The sequence below is a fragment of the Condylura cristata genome, unplaced genomic scaffold, assembly GCF_000260355.1.
Source record: "Condylura cristata isolate star-nosed mole 26May11 unplaced genomic scaffold, ConCri1.0 scaffold00010, whole genome shotgun sequence".
Taxonomy (NCBI): domain Eukaryota; kingdom Metazoa; phylum Chordata; class Mammalia; order Eulipotyphla; family Talpidae; genus Condylura; species Condylura cristata.
In genome coordinates this window covers 57,791,450-57,806,046 of record NW_004567111.1, presented here as the reverse complement: position 1 = coordinate 57,806,046, position 14,597 = coordinate 57,791,450, and the positions used below count along the sequence as shown (strand labels likewise).

The 14,597-nt window shown below is 43.0% G+C and overlaps 1 pseudogene; it reads left to right on the top strand.

Annotated features, from left to right (window-relative positions):
• Positions 1-3,957: 3,957 nt before the first annotated feature.
• LOC101636345 lies at positions 3,958-10,565 on the top strand (annotated as a pseudogene).
• The last annotated feature ends 4,032 nt before the right edge of the window (positions 10,566-14,597 follow it).

Genomic DNA, 14,597 nt, shown 5'->3' with positions numbered 1-14,597 from the left:
CCCGAGTCGCGCCAGGCGGCGCCAGGGCGCTGTGGGGCCCCCACCGGGCGCGCCGCACCCATACCCGTCTCGCACCCCGCGACCTCATCCTGCAGCCGAACTCCACCCGCACCCCAACGGCACCTTGCATCAGTATCCAAACCGCGCCAGCTTGCAAACCTACCCGCGTCCCCATCCGCACCTGCATCCCTCCGCCCGCTCGGGATGCGAGGCCCGTCTCTTTCCAGCTACCTAAACCTTCGGCACTTCTCCGCTGCTGGGCCCCCGCTGCCTTCCGGGCTGAACCCAGCGGCCGGCACTCGGCATTCAGCACTCAGCACTCGGCGGTCGAGCTGCTGCTGAGGCGGCGAGGACGCACGTGCTCGAGCCCAGGACCCTGCTACCCTGTCCTCGCCCGGGGGGGCGAGGCTGTGAGGTTCCCGCGAGTCTGGCCGACACGTGGGTGTCGGGGAGCCTGGGACTGCCGAGTCGCACTGCTGGGCGCTTGGGTGCCAGCCGCCGCTGGCAGGGCGTCTCAGCGTCACCTGGCCTAGTGGGCCGCAGGCCGCAAGAAAAGCAGCTGCTGTCTAGGGCCCAGCACTCGTGAGCAAGAAAGGGTGGGGGTGGGGGTGGGGGGCATACAGGAGCTAGGAGGAAGCTATAAATAGCAGCCAAGAGCCTGGTTCCAGTCAGACACACTTAATTTAGCAGGCGGTCAAAGGGACTCTTATTTATTATTTTTTTTAGAAAGCTAGTTCTGGCCTGAGGTAACAGAGTGTGTCCCCAGGGTTCACATCCCCAATGGTGTGAGGCTAGGGCAGGACCCATCCTACTTGCAGAGATCAGGGGGAAATTTTAACGTTCTCATGATAGTAGGAAACTAATCTCAGAGGTCACTGTACAAGGAGGAACTGTTCCTGTCTATAGTTTCAACTAACTTTAGGTGGATCGTGTTCCCCGTGTTCTTCTGGATTTGCTTTGTATCCCTAGGGTCTCATACCGGCCCTGGCCCACAGAGGATATTTTAAAAATAGCAGTTGACTGAAGTTTTGACTATTCTAAACGTTGAAAATGATCTCAGAATTCCCTTTTAAGTGATGGATTTCTTGCAGCAGTGTTGCAAATTTTGAGTCTTTGGTGGTTTTTTCCCCAAAACCCATGGAACAGCTGCTATCTGTTGCCTTCAGTTGACCCTAGATCTCTTTTTATTAGCCATTTTCTTGCTTTAGAGAATTTACAGCAGTCCTCTCTCATCCCAGGGCATACACTGACTCCAATGAATGATGAAGCCACAAATACTACCTTACTTGATATAGACTTTTTAAAATATACATGCCTGTGATAAAGTGTATACATTTGTTATGGAAAGATTAACAATAATAACTAATAAAATAGAACAATTACACCTATATACTGTAATAAAAGTTATGTAAATGTGACCTCTCTGTCTTTCAAAATAACTTATTGTATGTGATATTTTCACACTGGTTGATTTGTTGGATGCTGAAACTGCAATTAGAGGAGACTTACTTGCTCAGTTGTGATCTGGACTTAATGTTATACCAAAGAGAAAGAAAACTAAGCTTCTAAAAGTAACTGCCTCTTGTGAAACTTGGAAGTTAAGAATGAGGTGGTGGTGTTAACGCGGCAGCCCAGAGTAACACAGCTCCTTGTCTGTAACTATTTGAGAAATTAGGTCTTTAGTTTCCTCTATTCTCTGAGAAAAACAGTATTCTTCATACTATCTGTAGTCTGTCAAACATTATTATTGGTGTTTCAGGAATAAAAATGGAAATATAAAATTTCAACGATTTAAAACCTTTCATTTAAAATACAGATCTGAAATGATATTGTGCTACTTAAATATTTGCATACCCACATTTATAGAAACATTCACAATTTTTATTCACAAAGGCTGAAACAACCTAACTGTCTGTTTACAGATGATACAATGGAATTCTATACTTTTTTAAAAAGAGATGAACAAGTTTCTTTTTTTTTTTTAAAGATTTATTTATTTATGCATACAGAACTAGGGTACAAGCCAGAGGTGCAGGGGTGATGAGAGGCTTCACCAGAGACAGGGGAGCAGAACAGGCAAATCGATGAAGTACACGGCTGAGGGGAACAGCAGGTCAGGAGAGGTCTGCCACACCATGTGGGTCACCTCCAGGGCTGGGGATCGAACTTGCACTGAAGCAGTTGCAGCCAGCTTGCAGTGCTCAATCCTAATCCATTTTGCCACCAGGGAGGGCCTGAATTATATATTTTTTAAAGGAAGCTTTTTTTTCTTTTAAAATAAATAATAGTTTATTTTTACATCTTTTTGTGCATTTTTCCATCTCAGTTGTAATCCCCGTGGGCTTCCCAGCACCAAATCACTATGTGCCATCACCATAGTCCAGTGCATTTCCCTCCCTCCACTGTTTTTGATCCCATTCCCCACCCCACCCCCATAAAATGTCTCTGGTATAGAGCTGTTCATTATTATTATTTTCCTGCCTGTCCATTATATTCCTGCTATGAGTGAAACCATCAGGTATTTTTCTTTCTCTTTCTGGCTTATCTCACTAAGCATGATCTTTTCCAGCTCCATCCATGTTGCTGCAAAAGGCATGTTTTTCTTTTTTTTGGTTGCTGAGTAATATTCCATTGTATATATGTACCACATCTTTCTAATCCAGTCCTCTACTTTTGGGCATTTGGGCTGCTTCCATGTTTTTCCAATTGTAAATAAAACAGCAATAAACAAGGGGGTGCAGATGTCTTTTTGAATCAGTGTTTTTATGTCTTTTGGGTAGATACCTAGGAGTGGGATTGCTGGGTCATATGAAAGCTCCATGTTTAGCAGTTTGAGGAACCTCCAAACAGTCTACCATAGTGATGTACTAGTTTACATTCCCATCAGCAGTGCAGGAGAGTTCTTAAAGGAAGCTTTTTAAAATTTACTTATATTGTTATTGAAGTATCTTATTTTTTGTTCTTGCTAGTGTTTTGACAGTATAGGAGTCTTGCCCTGGGAAGGTATAGTCACTGTAGCCCTCTGACCCATCACCCAAGCATGCATAGTTCAGTCCTTTGTGTTCTCTGCCACCATCACTGATTTCACCCCTCTTGCTCCTGCTCCCCCTCTGAAAGCCAAAGATCAATGGTCAGTTTCCAAATTTTGATTTTGAAGTTTGTTTATGCCTGTCCCTAAAAGGAAGGAGATCAATGACACAGCTAAAACAGTTGCTCCTTGAGAACAGACATTATATAAAAAAAAATCATTCACAATATACACTCCTTCCCACTCCCAACAGTATGATTTCACTTATGAGGCACCTGGAGTAGATAAATTTGTAGGACCAAAAAGTAGATTGTGATTGCCAGGGGGGCTAGGAAGGAAGGAATAGAGAATTAGTGTTCAGTGGGAAGAGTTTCAGTTTGAGAAGAAAGTGCTCTGGAGATAGATGGTGGTGGTGAGAATGTCCTACATTATAAAGACTAGTAAGAAGTGTTGGCAAAGGTGTGGATAAAAAAGAACCCTTGTATACTGTTGATGGGAATGTAATTTGCACCATTTTGGAAAACAGTGTTAAGCTTCCTCAAAAACCATAAAGTATAACTATCATATGATCCTGCAGTTTCAATTCTGGCTGTCTAGCCAAACAATCTGAAATCATTTACTTGAAGAGATATACACACCACAGTGTTAATGGTAGCTTTACTTACAATAGGTAAAATACAGAATTAACCTAACTGCCACCCATACGTGAGTGATTAAAGATCGTGTCGCATATGTACACAATGGAATACTATTCAATAATTATAAAAACTGAACAGTTTGCCATTTACAGCAAAATGGAAGGAACTAAAGGGGATTGTGTAAATCAAAATAATTCAGAAGAAGAAAACAAATATTGGATGACTTCACCTATATGTTCAAAGCAGATGAATGGATAAAACAAACAAAAAATAAGCCTGTGGATATTAACAATGAAGCTGAAATTACCAGAAGGGCTGAGGTGGGAAATAGGAGCAAGAGTTTTGAGTGATCTAATGAACCGTGGTGGTAATTTATTAAAAAAAAAAAAGATGGTGGTGATGATTGTAGGATAATATGAATACACTTAGTACTATAGAACTGTACAGTTAAAAATGTTTAAATTGGTAAATTTTAATTAGGTATAAGTTACTAAAATAAAAAATGTAATGATATTGTGTAAAAGCTCACAAAATTAAGGAGACAATGGTCACTATATATCTGTCATATTGTATATATTTCTATGTAGATGGCTAGGATATTAATCATATGTTTTAATTCTTAGTTGTGGAGATTTTTAAAAAAATTTTTTTTAAAGATTTATTTATTTATTCATACAGAACTGGAGTACAGGTGAGAGATGGGGAGGGTGGGAGGATTCACCAGGAACAGAGTGGGGAGCAGAACAGGCAGGTCGACGAAGTACACTGCTGAGGGGAACAGCGGGCGGGTCAGGAGAGGTCTGCCTCGCCATGTGGATCTCCTCCGGGACAGGTGGGCAGGCGGGATCGAACTCATGCGGAACTAAGCTTCTTAGTGCTGTGCTTTAACCCGCTGCGCCACCAGGGAGGGCCTCTCATTTGATTTTAATAAAGACTGTGTTTAGGATAATTGCAGTGGAAAACATATATATGTAAGTACACACATATGTTTAGAGATGAATTCTCAATTGATTGGTCATATTTCCATATTCTAACAACGTTTCTAGCAAAAACAGGTAGACAGTTTAGACTCATGGTATTGCTGCTCTCTGAGGCAGGCATCCCGCACACATGGGTGCTGATCACCTGGGCTTCACCTGTTCACTTTCTTCCCTGTACCACACAATGATGTGCTTGCCTAGGGTGCCCCCTGGCAGCAGGGCCTGGAATGGCTTTTCAGGGCCTATGCTGAATGTAATAAATCTTTGTGTTTCATAAAGATAGTGCAGGTTTGACAAATATTTGTTGAAGATATATATCCTTTCTAAATGTGGCAGTCCAGAGTAAACACAATAGCCTTATCTGTGTTTATGTGGAAACAGGATTGGTGCTTGTCTTACATAAACTACTTGATTTTTTTCCTCTTATTTTAAAATGACTAATTGTGACAGAACTGTTCAATGTTAACTGGCAATGCATAGTACTTTCATTACTTTGTCAGCTATACATGTCTCTGACAGTACTTTTATAAATTAATTCAACTACTGTTTATTGAACATCTACTTCTACAAAGCTGTGTGTTGAGGCAAATGTGAAGGTTCTACTTTCTCTTGTCAAAGAACTTCTTGTGCTGAGTTCTGTGCCCATCTTTGTCCACTGGAGGAATTTACAATCTGTTTATTCTGAATTACAAAGCATTAATTCACAAATAAGGACTTGAAACACAATCTACTTCATAAGAAGACAATGGTAGTAAATTTTAAAACCCATTAATTTAAATAGTTTCTTACAGGATTGTAAATGTTCCTTGTACATTTCTTTAAAAAAATATAATGGACATTATGAACATGAGTTAAGCATTCTTTGAGAAATTAGGAACAAGAATTCTATTTTGCTATGAAAGCTCATATCTCTGCAATTCTTTGCTGGACTTAGTTTAAATCTTTGATTTTAGGGCACTTTAGCTTTTAAAACTAACCTACGTGTATTAGGTCAAAGTTGACAGCCAGGGTCAGATATTTAAATTCTCTGTATTTTCCCGGAGAAGTATAAGAGCTCATTATCTATCAATCACCACAGGGAACCTTTCCTACCACTCCCTAAATACTGTGGGATAACATGGGAAGCATCAATATATGTATTTACTACATAGCATTATTGTAGGAACTTTTTAATATTTCTTGAAAAATTTTTAAAGATTTATTTATTTATGCATACAGAACTGGGGTGCAGGCATATAGAGGGGCAGTGGTGGTGAGAGGACTCACCAGAGGCAGAGTGGGGAGCAGAACAGGCAGATCAACGAAGTACCCTGCTGAGGGGAGCAGTGAGCAGGTCAGGACAGGTCTGCCAGCTATGTGGGTCACCTCAGGGGCTGGGGATTGAACCAGCACTAAAGTGGCTGCGGCTAGCTTGCAGTGCTGTGTTCCAACCTGTTGCACCATTAGGGAAGGCCCATATTTCTCGAATTTTTACAGCAGAATTAAAATCTAGCAATCACTACCATATAAGAAATTCGTGTCTTGAATAAACTTCAGGTCTTCAAACCAGTATGAAGACATAGCATTGACAGTTTTATACTTATGCCCCGCACGTTCCCTCCTCCCAGCTCAGTTGACCTGACTCACTAACTGAAGTCCAGGATTGCATGAGGGCAGAATCTAAAGCTTGTGTTACCGACACTAATAAAGATTTAAAAATCTATAGTTCTAGTGTCTAGTGAGTCTTTACAGCAAAGGTTACACAAAAAAGGGAAGAATTTAGGACTAGATTTGTCTCAGATTGGGAAATTCATGATTCCCCTTCAAACCAGAGAGGTCCAACTTAATGATCCAAAACCTCATGTTCTTGCTTTACCAGGAGTTAGTTCTTAAATTTTCCGAGCACCTGTTTTATTTTTCAACTCTGAACAGATTATGAGGATCCATGGGGCAAGTCTTCTAAAGTGATAGCAATTTATAATATATAAACATGTAGAAATATCAATTTCTAATTTAGAATGTGGAGAAATAAGATTTGTTGACCACCTATAGATTGCGTAGGCCTTGGGAACGTGCACTGTGGAAAATCTCTGGGTTGTGCATTTGAATGAACTGCATCTCACTCTTGTTGAATAATTTAGTTGATTTCAGAAAATTGGGTAGTCAGCACAGAATATAGCAGAAATATCAGTGCATATAGATCAGGGGAAGTAGAGATTTCTAGAACTACTGGACTGAAGAAAGGAATCTGCTGATATATAATTTTGCTAACTTTTAAAGCAGCAAAAATTTTAAATGAGAATACTAGTTTAGCATTTATTTACCAATGTGATATGAATTATAAGGAAACTTTTTTCTTTGTTACAGAGAGTTCATTCCAATAATTTGAGATTCCATCTTCTGTGAGAATTTGTTTCGTAAATGTGGTAAGGCAAGGAAATCAAATATGATTAATCTTGTTAGTACAGCATACAATTTCATGATTATAAGAACTGCATTATGCTTTTTAGAAAAATTTATTTATTTATGCATACAGAACTGGGGTACAGACCAGAGGTGCAGGGGCAGTGAGAGGATTCACCAGAGACAAAGTGGGGAGCATAATAGGCTGACTGATGAAGTACACTGCTGAGGGGAGCAGCAGGCAGGTCAGGACAAGTCTGCTGCACCATGTGGGTCACCTCTGGGGTGGGGATCGAACTCATGCTGAAGTGGCCTTAGCCTCTTATTCCTGTGCTTTAACCTGCTGCACCACCAGAAAGGGCCCTGGTGGTGAATAATTGAATAATTGCATTATTCTTACACAAATGATAACATCTAACTAATGGAGGTGTTTATAACTGAATCCTTTGTGGTGAAAGAGAAAATTTGTTATAATCTTCTGGTTCCTTTGCAGCAGTTCTTTCTTTCTTTCTTTCTTTCTTTTTGTATGCACATCTTCTAAGGATCTATAGTCCCTTGCTTGATTAGCTAGGATGAAGTTGGACATCGCAAACTGTGGTGCAAAAACTGTCCAGAGAAGACAGAAGAAGGATTGTCATAATATAGAGGGACAATGGATTTTGTGGAGGCAGTGCACAAAGTAAATGGGTTATGACCTTGAAAAAGAAGAACAAATTAAATCCAAAGTTAGCAATAGAAGGAAATTATAGAGATTAGAGTAGAGACAAAGGACATAGAAAAGTAAAAAACATTAGAGAAGATCAGTGAAGCCAAAAGTTAGCTCTCTTAAAAAGATCAATAAGATTGACAAAATATAGTCAGATGAACTAATAAAAAGAGAGAAACTAAAACTACTAAAATCAAAAATGAAAGCAGGACAGCACTAATGATTCTATAGAAATACAATTTTTTAAAGACAATATTATGTGTAATCATATGGCAGCAAATTGGATCATCTAAATGAAATGGAGATATTTCAAGAAATACAAAACCCACCAAAAGTAGACAATAAAAGAAGAAAATCTGAGTAAATCTATAACTAGTACAGAAACTGGATCAATAACTAGAAACCTCTGTAAAGGAAAGCCATGGACCTGATAGTATTGCTGCTAATTCCACCAAACCTTTAAAGAACTAATATCAAACCTAAAACTGGTCCAAAAAATTGAAGAGGATAGAATTCTTCCTAGCTCATTCTATGAGGCCAGCATTTTTCTAATACCAAAGTCACAAAAACACACTACAATAAAAATATACAGAATAATATCCCTTGTGAACATGATGCAAAATTATTCAACAACATACTAACAAACTGAATTCAGCAGAATAATATTTTTATTTAGTTATTTTAAAATATTTATTTTATTTATGATTACAAGAGTTGGGTATAGGCCAGAGTTTTGGGGGCATGTGAGAGACAGAAGGGGGAGCAAAACAGGCAAATTGACTGAAATATACTGCTGAGGGGAGCAGCAGGTGAGACAGGAGAGGTCTGCTGCTCCATGTGGGTCAGCTTCCTGGTTGGGGATCAAACTCATGTTGCAATGGGTGCTGATAGTCATAGTGCTAAGACTTTAACCCCTGTGCCACCAGGGAGCACCTCTTCAGCAGAATATTAAGAGGATTATATATTGTGGCTAAGTAGGCTTTATTCCTGGAATGCATGATGATGGTTCAACTTATAAAAAATTCATCAATGTATTCTGCCACACCAACATAATGAAGGCCACCATCAACTTAAATAATGGAGAAGAAACTTGAAAAATCCGACACCCATTTATCCAACAAACTAAAGGAAAACTACCTCAACTAATAAAAAGCATATGTATGAAAACTCCACAGGAAATTGTACTTGATGGGGAATGAATGAAAATTTTCCTCTAATATTAGGGACAAGACATGATGCCTACTTTTACCATTTCTATTCAACACAGTACTAGAAGTTCTAGCCAGAGTAATTAGGCAAGAAAAGGACCAAAAAATGCTTCAAGTTGGAAAGGAAGAAGTAAAATTATCTCAAACAAAACTAAATATTAATAATAATAAAAAAGAAAGTAAGAGTGTTGGTTGCCAGGGCTTGGGGAAGGGACATTGGCGAGTTATTATTTTTAATGGGAGAAGTGCTTCAGTTTTAGAAAATGAAGAGTTACAGGAAAGGATGATGGTGATGGTTGCACAACAATCTACTTAATGTCATTGCAATGGGCACTTAAAAATGATAAATTTCATTATGTGATGCATATTTTACCACGGAACCTTACCAGTTCTGGGACGGCTGGGTACACGATCAGGCCACCCTGGACAAGGAGCAGGTTGCTCTTTCAACACCAAGGGGCAGAGCCTAACTACCTTTGAGTTTGGGGAGTGGTGCGAGTTCTCCCGTTTGAGGTTGGTTTCCCCAAGTAAGGGGGTGGGGGGAGGTGAAGGGGAGGTGGGGGGCGGGGCCTTCATCCCCTGCGAGCTCTTTGGCTCTGAGTTCTTCATGGGGCGCCTGATGTAGCAGCTCCCGGAGTCCCGCATCTGCTACCTGGAAGGTATCTGGAGCAACCTCCAGGACACCTTGCACTGGGCCTCGGAACCTTACCAGTTCTGGGACTGCTGGGTACATAATCAGGCCACCCTGGACAAGGAGCAGGTTGCTCTTCTGAAGATACAAGAGCCTCCCACTTTGGCCGGCAGGATAGCAGAGTATTTTACTGACCTTTTGACGCGACGCCCACTTGCCCAGGCCACCCACAATTTCCTGCGTGACCTCCATTTCCACAAGAACTATTTGAGCACCCTCATTTCTCTGCCTGGAAAGCCACCAAGCTGGATGGGCTCTCCAACCAGCTGACGCCCGTGGAGCCCTGCCTCTGCCCGCTGGATGTGGGCTACCTCATCAACACCAGCTGCCCGCCCCTCCTGCGGCCTACACGGGATGTGGACCTTATCCTGTCGCTCGATTACAAACTCCACGGAGCCTTCCAGCAGCTGCAGCTCCCGGGCCGCTTCTGCCAGGAGCAGGGGATCCCGTTCCCGCCTGTCTCGCCCAGCGCTGAGGAGGAGCAGCGCTGGCCCCGGGAGGGCCGCTTGTTCGTGGATCCCCAGCAGCCCGAGGCCCCGGCCTGCTGCACTTCCCTCTGGTCAACGACTCCTTCCCGAAGCACTCGGCCCCCGAGGGTTCGGGTTCGGCGGACACCTGAGGAGAAGGCCGCTGGGGACGTGGACCTGTCTTCATCCGGCTCCTTTTACCACTACGGCTCCTTTTACCACTACTCGAAGATCACCTACAGCCAGGAGGACGTGGACAAGCTGCTCCGCCTGACGCACTACAACATCTGCAACAGCCGGGAACAGCTGCTGGAGGTCCTGCGGGGGAGCTGTGCGGCGGCGGCAGGCAGCGCAGGCATCACCAACCCTAGGACGGTGCAGAGGGGTGCCTGCCCGACCCCCCACCCCGCTTTCACTTCCGGGTTGCTCTGTCAGAGTTGGGCAAAGGCCGTCCTCCCCAGGTGACTCAGAGCCTGTGGAGGCTCACCAACACGTGGGCCCTGTACCCCAACCTGGCACTGAAGTTGCCGGCAGCCCTGCTGTGGACACCCTGGGGTCGGTCGGGTTTTAAACTGGGGTGTGGGCTGTCAGGCCCGCCAGCCTCGGGTCCAGAGGGAAGATGGTGGCTGGAGCCCAGAGTGGTGACCATATTTCTGCAAGCACTCCAAACCCTATGTCACTGTCTCCTTCTTGCCTCCCGACCCCCACGAGTCTGTGTAGAGTGAAGTAGAGCACTCATGGATCAGGGGCTTGGACAAGCTCACACGCGTTATCTGAGGTGTCCTGTCGTGGCTGTCCAGGCTATTGGGTACACAGCGAGGTGTCTGGAGTCTCCGGCTGCAGCCCTAGCCCTGCCCAGGCACGGGGCACGTGGCTAAAGGCTGAGCACAGGCAGCTGTGAGCGGGACAACTGTGGGGTGCGTGGGAGATGCCCTGGGCATTGCTGGGGAACCCCAGACAGAAGATCTTTTTAGATATAAGCTGGCCGATTCCGTCAGCTTTCTGGAAGAACAAAGGGCAGTGAAGGGTAATTGTAATAGATAATGAAACATGTATTGATGATTGGAAACTAGAGAGCTATGATGTCTTTGTTATTAAGATGTACTTGTCTTTTATTATGCTTGCAGGATATGAAATTTAGCCTTGGAGTGGGTTAGAGACAGGCTTTGCAAATGTTTGGATGTTTGCATCAAAATATTTCTGTGAATAAGCATGTCATTTTCTTTATGCATCTTATTACTGCTGAAAACTCTAGGACTGTTGATGAATTTCCTTAAAGAAAACCAAAATAATGTTCTGCCAAATGCTGTGCACTTATCTTCATTTTGCAATTAAGTTATTTCTCTGTGCTGCTTAGTTATGTTTTCATTTTTGGTGAGGCATGGATTTCATTTCTCTTTGTGATGAATTATTTTCCAGAATAGGTATTAAAGTAGCCCAAATAGACTTTCCACACAGAAAAAAAAAAGATAAATAAATTTCTAAAAAAAAAAAAAAAAACAGTACTTAACTAGGAAATAAGAAAATGTGGCCAAAAAAGGTAATGGAATGTCCATAGGTCTAGGAAGTAACCATTTCACTTGGAGTGAAGGCTTAACTGAGGAAGCAATAAAAGATGACTCTGTGATCAGATGTGAAAGGCTCTTGAATGATGACACAAGAAAGTAATTTACCTCTCAGGTAACTGGAAACCCTGGAAGGATTCATCCCTATTCTTAACACTTACGTACAACACCAGTGTGAAGAGAGAGGGTTAATTCACTTTCCCAGAAAAAGTCAGGACTGGAAGACTGACATTCAGGGAGAAGGCAGGATCACTCAAAACAAAACATGTTCTGAACAGAAAGGAGGTCCTCTGAGATAGCAGAGGAAACCCCAAAGGAAAGCATGTCCCTTGACCCACCTGGGTGGATGGGGATGCCTGGAGGGGGGACCATCTCATTATAGTGGTACTTCCAAATGTAATGGGATCTAATAGAGAGGAAGGCCCTGAAATCTTCCAGAAATGATGGAACTTGAAGCTGGTTAAATAAAGGCAACAAAGAAAATCAAGAGGATTGTTCAGTGACCATAATAGGCATCAGAAGGGCAAGACTGGCTGCCTAAACTTTGGGTCAAAGGTGAAAGAAAGTCATGGTAGATTTTAGGGGGACTCTGGGCCCACTGCAGGAAGGGTGAGTGGGGAAGACCTGACTGCAGAGGGCTCACATAGACATGGGAAGCTCTCACCTTTGCTCGTGCTGGCACTCCTGTTCCACAGGATCCCATCTGGGGGTGGAGGCCCATCCCCCCAGGCCTCCTTCAAATGTTCTCTTGATTGTCAAGCATTCCATCTGAGGCCATGAACCACTCCTTTCTTTGTTCTGTGGATATAGATTGAATGGACTGTTGGCACTGATGAGAGGGAGGGCCATGTTCTGCGTCACATGCTTAATCCTAGGTAGCTGTTAGGTTGGCAGGGGAACACCCCTAGACTCCTCCCTCCAAGTTCAGGATGAAATAGGAAATAAGACACAGGACTTGCAGATGAAGATATGTTTCAAGATAGGTTGTTTTTGAGACTTTTCCCCACAATAGCTATTGTGAACTGGCCTGCTCATTGCTCCTCTCCTTTGCAGGGCATAGACCACCTGGGATCCCAACAGGACACAGAACAGGCCAGAACCAACCTCTCACCCACAGAATCAGATGGGAGAGGAGGAGGGAAAGGGGGATGGAATGGGATGGTTCCAGGACTTTGAGATGCTGCTCAATCAGGAGCACATCCCATGGTGCAGGGACGGGATTCATGTAGAGCATGTTTTAAAAGAATAGTTGCCTGTTTTGCTTAAAAAAAAAAAAAATCTAAACATAACCTCTTGTCAGCAGTATAGGTTACTGTGTTTACCTTAATGCTTGGGCATTTAAGGGATGTAGGTTCATGCTAAGTGTTTAGTGTTATTTGAGTAAGTATAAGGGGAAGGGACCAGGAACCCCTCTTTCCAGAATTTACAATTGGAGCTTCTGGATGTTAGATTCTCCAGTTGCCTGGGCTTGGACTGGAATACCTTGGGTGCTCTACTGCCTCTTGGGCCAAATCAATAGCTTGCTCAACATTTTCTGATCATTCAGGGCATTCCCCTGGCCTCCTGGCTTCCTGTATGGGCTGAGTGCCCTGCATTCTGGCAGTTTGATCTACTCTGCAGGCTCAGTGCCTGGCAGCTAGTCTACCCGGCACATACCCACCTGTGCTTGCCTGTGTATTCCCAGCCAAGCCTTGTGCTTCCAGCTGCTCGAGTTACTTCTTCACCTAGCTGAAGGCACCAGCATGGTATTATTCCTTCCTCTCTCAGCACTTTTCTGCTTTCTCATTGGCTGTTGAAGACAGGCTACCACACCCTTTTAAAAACCCTGTTCTAATCCAGTCTTGGTTATGACTGGGACTGATTCAGAGACGTTAAATGCTCCTGACTCATCAACACTCCCAAAACCACCCTAGCATTTTCATTAATTAAGGCCTCCTTTCTCCATGTTGACTCATTATAACCTCAGATCCCAAATCAGGGTGTGCCTCAGAGCCAGGGGATACTCGCTAAGACTCCAGAGTGGCTCTTCCTGCTGTTGTGCTTGGTCAGCATGCTGCTCCTTGCATGGGAGGTAGTTAGCTCATGGGCTGGTATAGTGTCAGTTCCCTTCTATCTGTCTTGGTGGAAGTATTTCAGAATTCAAGCACACATAATCTTGATCCTGCAATGGTGGGGTGTTCGAAAATACTTCTCTCTCAAAAGAGTTTGACCTTATACTATTTTAAAATCATAGAATGAATTTTGGTTGAGGACCAGTTGTTGAAATTATTGAGAAATATAAAATAATTAAGCAGTTACATAAATATTTTCTTGGGCTTATATTTAAATTAAATTATACATCTGAAGGTCAGGATAGGCTAAGGCCTTCCAAATCCCCATGGTGTCTCTTGTTCACTGTCTTAGAGAAGTCATCTCGTTCTTTGAAGCATTACTTGTGCATCTGTGACAAGGGGAAGATGATTCCTTTTTAGTAGCATTGTAGAGATCACGATATGCCAGGAAAAGGGACAATTAATTGTGTTGAGGCCTATTGCGATATTATGATAATAGGAAATATGTATTTCTCATACCTATTTGGACTTCATCCACAGTTCCTTTTTCTTGAAAAGATTTTATTTATTTATGTGTCCAGAACTGGGTGGTGAGAGAATTCACCAGAGACAGAGTAGGGAGCAGAACAGGCAGATTGATGAAGTATACTGCTGAGGGGAGCAGTAGGTAAGACAGGAGAGGTCTGCTGCACCATGTGGGTCACCTCCCTGGCCAGGGATTGAACTCGTGCTAAAGCAGCTGTGACTAGCTTCATAGTGCTGCGCTTAACCCTTTGAGCCACCAGGGAGGGCCCTCATCCACAGTTCCTGCTCCCAGTACCCAGATGCCCAAGATTTTCCTGAGTGCTCAAAATATATCTTTTAAAAATACTTAATTCCTT